Raw genomic sequence first — 13,273 nt, forward strand, 5'->3', positions numbered from 1 at the left:
GGTATTCGCTAAGTAGAGAAATCTGAAGTGCACAACAGCCAGAAGCCAATATTAACATTTTCACAAACCCAGAAAGGTTATTTCCCAGTTAGGGCAAACTCCCCAGTGCCCCACTGGTGCCCTAGACCCACACACCACAGGGTGAGGAGAGGGGTCAGGCTCTCTGGAGGTGCCCCTGCTGTCACTGCAGTCCAGGAGCCAGCAAGGCAGCCAGAACAGAGCTCCAGCCTTCCTTTGCATACAGTGCAGGCATGTGGCTAAGATATCACAGAATGGCTTGGGTTGGAAGGGACCTTAAAAATCATCTAGTGCCAACCCCCTAATGTGTGTGTGTGTGTATTTATTCTAATTTATGTGTGTATATAAATCATATTTATATTTGCATGTAATGTTTTATATTTTTGTATGTATTTTATAATATATTTTTATATATTTCTTTATATATTTTATATTTTCATGCACACTATATGTATAATTTGATCTTATATATGCATATACACATATAATCAGAATTAGTGCTCCCTTAATCACAAGCTGGGCCAAGACTAAATGTGTATAAGAAGGATAAATCTTATCTGTACTGGGATTCTCTTCTCAGAAGAACTTTGTCAGCTGAGGGGCAGCAAATTATAGACTAACCTGGGAAACTGCCCACATCCTTGGTTGTAACAACTGATTTTGATGGGGGAACTGATATACACCAAGCCAGAAGACAAATATTGTAGCAGTTGTATAGGTAGAAATACTGACAGCTGATGGAAGATTCATGGATAAACTCCAGTCTCTGTGAGGTATTCAGTAACTGTTCCTCCATTTTTTTCCTATTCTTCCCAACAGTGGGCCAAAATCCTCTCTGAAATTATACAAATTCTGTTGTCCTCAGGATTGTTACAAAAGTGCACCTTTCCCTTACTTCCCTACAGGAGCCTCAGACTTTGACTAAGCCTCTGTTAAGGGGGAGGCGGGGGGGGGGGGGGGGCGCGGAACTTGCTTTACAATTAAATATTTTTTTCTAAAATAACTTAAAGAGTCACTTGGGATTCTATTTTTGGCAGTTGTAATATCAGTTGAAGCATAATCAATACAGTAATTTATATAACCAGGCAGATTTTTTCTAGATATGAACTGTTTACAGAAAGGGCTCTAGATTCATTTGTTATTAGGAGCTATTTAGAGAACTATTACAATCTCTCACTGGTCTGTCCTTCAGCTGACAGAAGATCACTGCTAACACTTAATATTTCAAAGAAGTTCATACAGAATATTCCTACTTGTTGGTAAAACTAGAAGAGCCCTCTGAATAACGTTATGGTACCGTATTTGTAATTAAAAATATACTCTTTTCAAATGCGTTTAAAATTCACTGTTTCCACAACCATTCCTGCCAGAAAGCTAATCTGCCTGAAAGAATGTTCAAGGGAAGAAAACACTAAAGAGTGTGAACATAATCAAAGGCAGCTTGCTTGGAAGTGCAAACAGATATTTGCAGGATTTGTTTTGTTTCCTATATCCAGCTTGCATTAAAACTCCATAGTTTGATATTAAATAAAAAATAAGAATTCTAACATTTGCAGTAGAAAATACTTTAACACTAAGCTCATGCTTAAATTCTCCCATCACTGAAATCAAACATTCTTTCAAAAAAAAATATATATATATACACTATCTGGCATGTTGGTTATTTGATAAAAATGAGAGGAGCAAAAATTATCAAAGGAAGAATTTCTAGTATTATAACTCTATGCCCTAACAGGCTTATATTTAAATGCAGCTAAGACATGTTATTTGGTTCTGTAATTAAGGCCCCTTATAATATCTGGGAAAAAAAAAAAGAAGTAGGTATCAATCTAATAATATTCTTCATCTGTCCAGAAAAATACTGAAAACCTTAAGGCAAGGTTTTCAAAAGGGTAGTGCTACTTCTACTTTGAAGTACAAAAACTGTTTATGTATCAAATTTGACTGTGACATAAAAGTTTCCTTTGTAGAACATAAGCCAAATTTATTTGCTCTTTAAACTTTGCTAGTATGTTGTTGGCTGGAATGTGACCTTTGTGGAGCTGTTTCTCAAACATTATTCCAGTAGCTGAAATACCAGTAGCTGCTTTTCAGAAGGCTTCCAGTCAGCCTGTCTACCTGTCTATACTGTGAGAGAGGTGGCTTGCTGTACTGCTGCTGCACAACAGCATGTGCCCTAGGCTGTTTTTTTTTTTTATTCTTTTCTTTCCTGGCCAACACAAATGACTTTCAATTTTTGTAACCATTTGTACTCCACTGGCAGATATATTGATCAGGTAAGTTCATGCCTCCTTCATGGTGCCCAAATAGGCTCCTTTTGTTTTGTTTTTAGCTGGGCTTCTACCTGACCTCCAATATTGTTGGAATCATTTTACATCTGCAATTAAATGCTGAAGTAGTTATTTGTAGCTTGCAATTGTCCCCATTTAGAAGACTAACTGCCCAATTGCAAAGCTGCTAAATGGGTGCAATTGCAAGTTCAAACAGTTGGGCCCACTCGTAATTACAGACACAAGATTGGGCTCACTTATATCAGAGGCTGCTGCTGGAGACATAGGCCAACATCTAAAATAATGTTGCTTTCCCTGCCCGCTACTTCGTATTGGTTCATTACAGGATGAGAAATGAAAGGAAAAGCCTCTTAATGAACTTTATTTCTTCCGTCACACCAGTAAGACAATTTGAGACTATAAAGTGATCAACATGGCGCCTGGGACAAATGATCATAACTGTCTCATGCCTAATCACCCATTTCACACTTTTATGAACGAGCTTTGTTCCCTTTCACAGCTTTTCTCCTATCGAGGCAGGCAGTGGTCAGAGGAACATGCCCCAGGTACCAGACACAAGGACACACAAGCTGCGGTATACCATTGGGCACTGTAAAAAAAACTGTTGCACCTAGAGCTTTTTCTTTCTCTCCATTTGAAGGAAGCTGACCCAGAAGACACCAGCTGAAGGTTTTTTCTCTTCTCACACAGTCAGACTGTGGATGCAGTGTGACTGCTGTCCAGGAAATTACATCTCTCTCATCCTAATCAATAGAAAATTGGCACTGTTTTCTCCCCACTGCAAAAATATATTCAATGGTCATACTCTTTTTCAGTGCCACCATAATTTCTTGCACATATTTGACCCTCTCCCCAAAGCATATTTCAGGTCCAATGGTGAGAGCTCAGCCCTACAAACACAAACACCCAGGCACGCACATGTGTGCTGTTTAAGCAGCTCTTCATTGCTATGGCTGAACACCACAGAACTACTAAGAAGTGGCTCTGCTGCATCCACGCAAATTGCTTCATCACAGCCTACTCAAACTGGTGCTCCTAATCAGCCGCTGAGCATGTCAAACCACTGCTGTTCAGTTCATCTGCTGATGACATGAGACACATCTGGGCAACAGAACAAAGGGAATATTCTAAACACTGTTATGCTAAGAGGAGAATTAATATTCATCCCCAAAAGGTGCAACTGCCAGCCCAGAACAGTAAATACAACTGACTTCCTTACAGCACTAAAGTCTTGGGGTCCAGATTCTCCCAAATCCATCAAAATCAGATTACATCTAGCGAGGATGTGACCATTGAGACCAATATTCAGGTAAAACAGAAATATACATAAATATAATTGCATTTTTTTTCAGCATCACATGCACTGTGGAGTGCATCTCTTTTGCATAGATTCAACAAATGATATTTTAATGTACATACATAATTTATTGAGCAAGCAGTAGACTTGGCTGAATGAATGTCAGCCATTGAAGATCCAACATGGTGCATTTTCACACTTATTACTTAGTACAACAGCAAAGAAGGAAGCATTTAACATTTATGAACTTGAAATCTCTCTCAAGTCCCACAGTGTGGGACTATCACAAATGTTATCACATTTCTTCCTCTATATTCATGATAATGAGTAAGTTAAGGACTTACTATGTATTTTTCAATCTAAACAAGGTTTACTTATCCTATATACAATTCTTGCAATGTTGTGAAACATAGCTTGAGAACTTTATCTACTTCCATATCTTGCCCATAATTTTTGCTTCTCTGACATACAGTGGATAAGTTACAGTGTTTCACACTTAGATGTTCTAACGGATCCAACTAATTTCTGCACATCCTGCTTGAAATGATAATTATTGGGTGAAAAATATTCCAGTGGTTTCATCACCAAGAAAGACAGTTTTGCCAATATGTCAATGATAGAACAAATTATCATTCACCTATTGAAAAACAGCCACAGTATATTTTTTGGACATCTTCTAAACTTTGATTTGCAAATGTATGATGATTGGGTGGGAATGGGAGTTAGGAATCCATGACCCTGTACTTGGCCCTGCTATTCTTGTGAGATGTTTCACTGAGTGTATTAATTAGCTTGTAAATTTTTCTATTACTGTGGTTGCTCCCATAAGCAAATTCTTGATCTTAGACACCAAGAGCTGAATTCATTTCATATCAGTGTAGTTGCCTCCAATTACCTACAGCCACCTAGAATTACCTAGTGACTAGAATTAGGTGTTCTTATTTCTTTCCATTGGCCTTAAATGTAGTTAAAACACAGGGATTTAAGTTCAGAGGTAGACATCTCTGCAGCTGCTTTTAAAGTTAATCTTCAGAGGTGGATCATATTCCCATTTCCAGCACTGAGAGGTCTTTGCCTCCCATTGATTTCAGGAAGAGTTACATATGCTTAATGTCCAAACTAGAGCAGTCCCATTTCCAGGCCAGCTCTGTGCTCCGTACCTCCCATCGCTCTCATTAGGCACCTGGAATCTGACCCGTATCATGGAGCAATCACTGTCACTGCAATTCACGATGGTGGCACATCCACCCCACTGAGATAAAGCACCTATTTGGACCTCGTTGACTCTGAAGATTCACTGGAGAGGAGAGCCCAAGTGTTTCTGGAGAGTGGGGAGGAAGAAAATCAGCCTTTCAACGGGCTATCATTAGGTTAGTAGTGTAATATAGTAATTTTTTGTCCTTAACTGATTTGTGCAAGGTAGAAGCAGTATAGGTGATAGTGGGTTAATATATCATATGTCCCCACCAGACTGCTTGAGGCAGAAGAGAAATACAGGAGCAGTGATACCAGAGATCACCTGGGGAAAAGGTGTCCCCTCATTCCTGTGGGCTGTTGGGTGACAGCCCGAGATATTTTCAAGCTTTTTTTTTTTTTTTATTTTCCTTATTTTTCAGTGATAATAAAAAAGAAAGGAAAAAAAATAGGGTCTTTAAAGGACTGAGGCTTGGTGCTTTACTTCCATTTCCTGGGCTAGCGAAACCAGCCACTAGCTTATATAGCCCTTAGGCATCTTCTTCCCTGAATTCATCCTCACAGGACACCATTGCTTACAGTTTTTCTATTCTATATAGGTTCTTATAGTGCCCTCATCACTGTAGTAGCTGAGTGCCTTCCAGTAGTGCGTTATGTGATGTAACTAACATCTGTGACAACCAAAGCAGGAGAGAAAACCAGTTAAGGCCCCAGTAGCTTTCCCCCTACATCACATTTCACTTTCCAATGCTAATAACTTTCTCTCTGTGAGTACACAGCTAGATTGTTGTAGTCATGTTTGCAGCAGATCGGCAATGTTTCATTCTCCCTGATGCTGAATTTCTCCCTTTAATAAGACTGTGCAGGGATCATTTTCCTTTATTTTATTCACTGAAGTGCAAAAGAGTGGGAACTATTCTTTTCAATTCGTTTATATTTATCAATTCAATTATATCTTTCTATTTTAAGAAAATCAACCATGACCACAAAAACACTGTAGGCAAGTTAGCCTTGGCTAAAGGCATAAACCACAGGCTTCAGAAAAAAATCTGCATAGCAGACAACGTTTAGCACTTGATGCTGTTTTGGGGGGAAATTTTTCAGTACCAGACTCAGTTTCTCAAGGCTTGGGGTGGAGGTTAAAAGGGCACCATGTTGCCCAGCAGTGATAACTGAATATCTCATTGCAAAGGAACTCGCGTATGGGAACAATATGCCTGCAAATCTTTAAAACGTATGCAATTGCTTTGCCAGAGCAATTGATATGTTGTGGAAGAAACATTGCAGGGCAGGTGGTTGCTGTGAGATGACCCCACACTTGGGACCAAGAGTGAGACGTGGGGCCAAAGGTCAAGTGTGACTTTGTTAGAACCAAAAAATAGGGTCACCTCCCAACTGCTGCACACCCTGCAGCAGTCATCGCCACCAAATGCCACATAGGTTGTGGGAATTTGGTCATTTTTTAGTTGCATGAGACACTGCAACTGTGGTTATTATTGGTTTTCTGATTGCAATAAGTGTAATGTTCAGAAGTATTGGAATTCATACACAAATGTAAAACATTCTTTTAGGTGTCTTAAGCACACTAGCTCACCAGGACAATGAGAAGGGTATCACAATAGGAACTAGAAAATAATCATAAATAAATAAAAATTCAGATGTCACTTTTGGCATTTGCTCTCATTCTTCACAAACATTGCCCCAGAGATTATTAACCTGCCATTTCAGAGAAATTCTCTCTGACTCTAAGAAACCCTAATAGAAAGTGAAGAACTTAGGGAGGATGAGAGCAAAGGAGGATGCTTTCACTTGCTTTTTTGTGGACTCACCCCCCAGGTAACAGGCACTACAGATTTCAAAACCACCCAGTAACTAATTGACCTAGATTAAAACATAACATAGGGAATATTGTAGAAATAATCAAGAGGGTTTTACTGATATAAAGTTTCCCTTCTTTTTATCCTAAAATATTTTTAATGCTGTCATCCCAAAAGATCCCAGAATGTTTTACAAATTTTATATACACACATTGCAGGATGGATTGCCAAAGCTGATTAAGAGCGTACACAGTAAAAACACAATACTGCGATTCGGATGGGAAATGGAGAACACTAGACTTGATCTTGCCTCAAGCAAAATGTCCAATGGCAATGAACACAACACAAAGAGGGACAGAGCACAGATGTTCAGACCAGAAGACAAGCCAAGAAAGACTTAAAAGATCACCAGTTACAAGACATTTCATAGAAAGCACGCTGTCTCATTGCTCTGTGAGCATTATCACACAAGACAATGCAGACTCTAATTTAAACAGTCAGAGGGAAAGATCCTTATGCTGGATGCCAGTTGGCTACGACAACAAATCTGCATCACTGTTCTGACAATGTTCACTATGGTAAACTGCAGAGTGAAGGCAATTATCCTAGAGACACTAGCACCCCAGAATAAAGAGCAAATTAAAGAATCCATCAATATACTTCCAGGACCACAAAGCCAGAAGGAGAGCCAAGGAAAACCATAACAATCTGGTCAAACAGAGGTGGGGTCTTTACCCTGCCATGGTGTGCTCCACGGGCTCTGTTGTGGCCACCTGGCCAAGTCTCCAGAGTGCTGCACATCACCACTGCCATGTTAACATGTACCAACCCACACTACCTTGTTGGAGCCAGTCAGGATGGACATGCATACACAGGATAAAAATATTTGTAAAAATGTTGGGAAGCACTATGAAACTGTCAAATCAGGTGTTTCCAAACTGAAAAGGTTATTTACTCCAGGTTTGTCTGATACAGGCATGCTCATGTTTCAGGGAATACTTTCTAATCTGAGCCCTACTATATCTGCTTCCAGCTGCTTCATGTGCAGTGGAAGAAGAGGTAACATAGCCTACAGGATCCCAGCCTATGTCCTGCTATCAGGAAGTCACAGGGCGCAGGGAAAAATGATTATCACTTCTATTTCTAGTATGACACAGAGAAGGTAGGATGTTCAGTCACACATGCAGATTATTTTTCTAATTATCTCCATTACAGAGATACACAGGATAAAGTAATTGAGCAAGAACATACCTACAACATGAAGTCAGAAGTCACTGAGTATGTGACCCATGATTTAATGGGTATGATACAAGGGTGAGGAGAATTAGGGGGAAACCTCCCATGATTTTTATGGCTGCAGCAGTAAGGTAAAGTCAGTACAATCAAGGGGTTAGAGCAACAACCATGAGCCTAGCAAAACTGGTCTACTTCTCTGTAACACATACACTTAATTTTACGTTTAATCCACTGCACAGCAATACTGATTACAAGATTTCCATTTGCCCAGTGAGTACTGTGAGGTCTCTGTTCATATACCAGTCTTCCAGAAATTTCTTTGGAACGCATCTTTGTGACACTCCTTATTATAGTGCAGCCCAGTAGTATACATTTTCTGCCTTAAACTTTGGTGCATTTAGTTCTATACTTAATATTTAGGGGATATTGCTAGATACAAGCATACCTGTCAAACAACTATTTGATGTTTTAACTTGATAGTTGTTCCAAAGATGGGAGACAGTATACAGAAGACTCAGGAGCAAGTCTGAGCATTTAAAGAGGAAGAAGCTTATCACAGCATCTCAGGAGATAACCGGTTGCTCCAAGGAAATAGTCACTTTTTTTTTAAAAAAAAAAAAAAAAAAAAACTTTGGGTACTTCAAATTCTAAAGGACCTGATTTTTCACCCCTGCCATCCAATATCCACCTCTATTATAAAACTGCTCTAGGGAATAAACATGCTACCCATCCATTGAAAATTTAATCCAAGTACAATCCTTGGTCATATGCACTATCTGAAAGATCTTTTGCTGGTTCCTGCATCCACCTGTCATTATTAGCAATGGTGTGTAATGTCCAAAGGCTCTTTAGTAAATGAGTATTTTGACACCTTACAAGGTGTGGGCCATGTATTGAGACTATGCACTTCATTAAAAAATACTTATCATTGCCTTCACACTTTTGCTTGCCCTGTGCATTGTGCTATTACCTTCATCTCCAAGTAAAGATAGCTCAACACCAGCTAAATTGTAAGTGTGCATGCAAATACAGTTTTTTGTCACATTAAAGTCTCCTGCTTTAGCAACAGAAATTAGTCCTTCAGTAAGTAAGTCACTGTACCATGTTGTGTGGAGTCTGATGTATGACTTGATATGTGTGATGCACGACAGTTATCAAGGCTGGCATATCAGCCTGTGTATGCCAGATGATGGTGTACTTCTCCCAGCTATGCTTTTCTTTTACGATTTCTGGGTTAACAAAGCAGACAGGATAAGCAGTGAGCATGGAGTCAGAATACCCTTGAAGGCATGCAGGACAAGCACCAGAGTTTATTTTATGTACTTCAGATTCTCAATAGCATTTTATCTGGTTTCTTTCCAGAATCAGTACCTCTGTAACACCTACATCATTCTCTACTGCAGACCCTTACACCTTTTTGGTTAGCTCAGAGAGCAATGCTGATCTTTCCCACCTGGACTGCAGCTATCATGCAGTGCCTGTCATTCTCATACAGATCAAAAAAGGATTTTGCAGTCTGTTGTCCTTGATCTGTGCCTTAAATGTCTGTGTTATACAAATGCTTCAGCTGAGAGCTGCCCACTTAAAAGGCACCATCACCAACAACCCAAAGCTCCAGAGGCATGTGGGGCACTGCACAGTCATGTCTCCAAGTGGGATACCCAGCTACCGTAGCACCGGCAATGCTTCCTGCAGCACCTGGTATTTTTGCTGTAGATTAGCCATCCAAATAGCAACCCAATCCAACCCTGCATAACTCATGAGCCGACAAAATAGTAGTGTATGTGCAAATGTAAGGGTTTCTTTTTCCAAGGGAATTCAACATGGTTAACAAATTCTACACTCCAGGTACTCTTCATCCTACAGCTGCAACTGCTAGCACTTTCACAAAGCTGTCTTAATTACCAGTGACCCTGTGCTCTTCAAATGCATCAGCAGTACAAGGGATGATTCAGGATGACAGGGTCACAAGCAACGGGAAAGAGCGTCTGATCCATGCCCCACTTACATACATCTCTAGCTCATAGACTCTCTGCCCTAGATTTAAAATAAAACTTGATGTGAAGAACACTGTTTTGATAGAATTTAAGGGGACTTGGGTTCTGGCCCCTTTTATTAAAGTTTTGGTAGGATCAGATCTGTGTAAGGCATAAGCACCAGAATAGAGTTTGTAAAATAAAGGATTTGTGAATGTGAAGGCTGATAGATTGAGGTCTTCTGGACAATTCTGCTTCTGCAGGAAGGCTAATCAGTGCAAACCCTCCTGCCAGGTAGGGAAGCGCTGCCTCTGTTTTATGCATAGGGAACCTCAGAAAGGGAAGCTAAGCATCCTGCCCAAGGCTGTGCTGCCTGCAAGTGGCAGGCCTGGTATCCAAATTACAGGTTTTTCACCCTCAGACTAAAGTTAACTAATGCCTCTAATTTATCTTTTTACATTGTGTCTGGATTGGAAAAAAGTTTCTAAGGTTATGTTAAAAGCTGATAAAAATAGCTGAGAACTGTGAGCTGACACAAAGAACTAATGTTCCAGTTTTTCACTGCTAAAAATCTCAGCAATCTCTAGAAAACTTATCACTGAGAATTGGTCCATAATAACAACAATTTTGGGGGAGTCAAGAGTACAACTACTTAGACAAATATTTTTCTCTCCTCACCTAGTCTACCACCAGCTGTGTTCTTAGCAGAAAAAGAAAAACTAATAGGAGTTATTACATGCTACTTTTATTGCAGTAAACCATTTAAAAATGAGAAATGACAAAGTAGCCTCAAGTGCATGTGTAGGTGCTTTGCTGAAAATAGTTCAATCTTCAGATTAGTTTTATTCATAGATCTAAATGATTATGTCTTTTCTCTGAACACACAAATAAACTTCAACATATCTCTCTTTAGCATGGCATAAATTAAGTCAAATAAATCCTCTAAAGAAACAAAAAGGTGACATAGATCTCTCCCTCCTGTACAAAGAAAAGTCTGGAGGAACTTAACAGAGAAGCTGATGTGATTGTGCAGTTGATCACACAGAGTTCAAAGAGGAAATGCCAAAGGCCCCAGTTCTATGAAGAATTAAACAAAAGTCTGTTCAACCATGCTGCCATGCAGTCATCTAAACCAACAGATGTGCACACACCCAGAAAAGCTCAGCAAATTTTTGAGAAATGCCATCCGTTATCAAGGCTTTCTTTTCCTCCAATTTCTGTGGATTGCTTAAGCAACTAAGGGAAAGGAAGTATTAAAATCTAGCTCTAAAATCACTGAAATATAAATATAGTGGGAAATACCAGGTATGCATAGTACTTCACGTAACTTTTCTGCTACCTTTTATTTTCTTCAGTATTACTTGAATTTCAAGTGCATTTTTTTCCTTTAGCTCCATAACCTTATCTGAGCTTTTTTTTGAAACAATTTAGTGCCCACTCAAAGCACTGAGGGTTTCTGATGACATCAACAAGTACAAAAGTGACATCAAAACCAAACGCTGTGGTAACAATCCAGTCTTTTCAGAGGCTTTCTACCAATCTCTCATTTCTTCACCCACTGTGACAACCTGATTCTTCCTCACTCGTAGCCCCCTACTTTTGTAATGTAACCTTATTTTGCCTGTGATAACTACTGCTCTCCTCACTATTTGCTCATGTTGCTCTTAGGTCAGCATGGCCTGTGTATAAAAAATGAAGACAGACAAAAGTGGACACACAAAGGGAACAACCTGTTTTATGGAGAGAACAGCTTGTTTTCTTTTGCATAAGGAATCTTCTAGACAATGGAAGTATGCAGAGGTCAGATCAACCAAAGAAAAAGAGAAATGCACATGATGCTAGTATTAAATTAGTAGCTCTTTTTCCATCTATTTTAAAACAGAAGTGGTGCATGACTACCATGTTCTTTTCTCCTTGGGGAAGTCTGAGACCAAACCAATAGAAGAGACATAGTGGCCAGAGTTTGAGACATCAAAAGACACTCTTCAGGGTCTTGCTATCTTTACCACAATACACCAAAACAAAACAAACAGAAATAATGTCAGGATCAGGCAAACTTTTTGCATGCTTATCTCCAGCACATCAATCCCATCAGTCCTATGTAACACTACCAAAACAAAGAAAATAAGGGGCCAGGTAGGATGATGAGCATTTTCATACTAACAAAACTTACATTTTGCAACCCAGGCAACTGTGAAACATGCTCATCAGACTTACCTGTACCTGCTTATCAATTACTTTGCAAACTGTCACAAATATCAGGACTTTATAAACTTTGATTCTGTTCTTAAGTCAGACCTAAAAAGCAACTAAAATGACAAATTTCTGTAGTGTAAAACCAACCATAGGAGAGGCTACATGACAACTTTCACAAACACACATCTCACCCAGCTGTGCTGAAGGTGAACAGCAGAATTAAAGGGTAGCACCCAGCCCTGAACCCCCAGCAAGGCATGGGAAAAAGATAAAAGAGACCCCCCCCCCTTCCAGAACACCCACCTGGTTCATTTTTTTCCTGCATCTTAAACCCATACAACAGACTCTATTTGTAACCAGCAGGCCATACCCTCCCCCTTTTCCCCAGCTAAATAAATACATTTGCTCTCAAGCAGGACCTATAAAGTGCAGCTGTGAGCAACCTGTCAGTCCCCCCACCCAACTCCAACACTCCCCTCTGCAGCTTCCAACACCACAGGCCAGCCATGTCCTCACTGTCCCCAACCCCACAGCCACCCTGCTGCTGCCACCCATGAGTGCCTGCTCTGCTCCCACAGCACCTCCTGCATCCCCCTGACCCAACAAGGAGTTCCTGCACAGTGCCAGCACCCCTTGGGTACACAGGAGGGAAAACAAGATTTATTCATTTCTGTCTGCTTTACATTTAATAATTTTAAAGGTTTCTGTTATTCTTAAACATTATTCTTTGTGCTAAGACCAGTATGAATACAGGGAGCAGAACAATCCCTAAAGAAGTTGTGTGGCTGTCAAACATTTAGCATTAACATGTTGAATGAAAATGAATTTGGGGCTCTTCTGCCTCACTTCCCCCTCCAAAATGTGGTTTGATTTTCCAGCCTCCCCCCACCCCCTCTGTCTAGCTTCTCACACATTAAAAAATAAAATAACATTACTTTTTCAGCTCTGCTTTCTCCAGACAGATTTGGCTCCCTCCAAAGCCTCTGCGATTAAACACACAGTAAATAGTAGCCAGGCCAAAATTCTCTAAGCCTGTGACTTTTTTGATGCCAATAAATCCCACTGCACCTTTCCCTTCAGCTGCCCTCAATTTCCTTGACTCTTTTAAGGTTGTCATGTGCATCTGGACCTGGCTCCCTCTTCCAGTGCAATATTCGCATTCTCTTTCAGATTTATCTCTGCAAAACTGCAGACCATGAAGTCTACATGTTTTCTGAAATCTTTGAAGAAATCTAAAAATTTGATCTC

General features: G+C 39.9%; 1 long non-coding RNA gene across 1 annotated transcript in view; it reads right to left on the reverse strand.

Annotated features, from left to right (window-relative positions):
- The window catches only part of LOC308199744, a 32,872-nt gene extending 19,936 nt beyond the window's left edge, over positions 1–12,936 (reverse strand). The window contains exon 1 of the long non-coding RNA XR_013954902.1: positions 12,329–12,936. This is a non-coding gene — a long non-coding RNA (uncharacterized lncRNA). The remainder of the gene's footprint in view (positions 1–12,328) is intronic.
- Between the last annotated feature and the right edge of the window lie 337 nt (positions 12,937–13,273).

Source organism: Anser brachyrhynchus (assembly GCF_964034855.1).
Source record: "Anser brachyrhynchus genome assembly, chromosome: 9".
NCBI classification, from domain to species: domain Eukaryota; kingdom Metazoa; phylum Chordata; class Aves; order Anseriformes; family Anatidae; genus Anser; species Anser brachyrhynchus.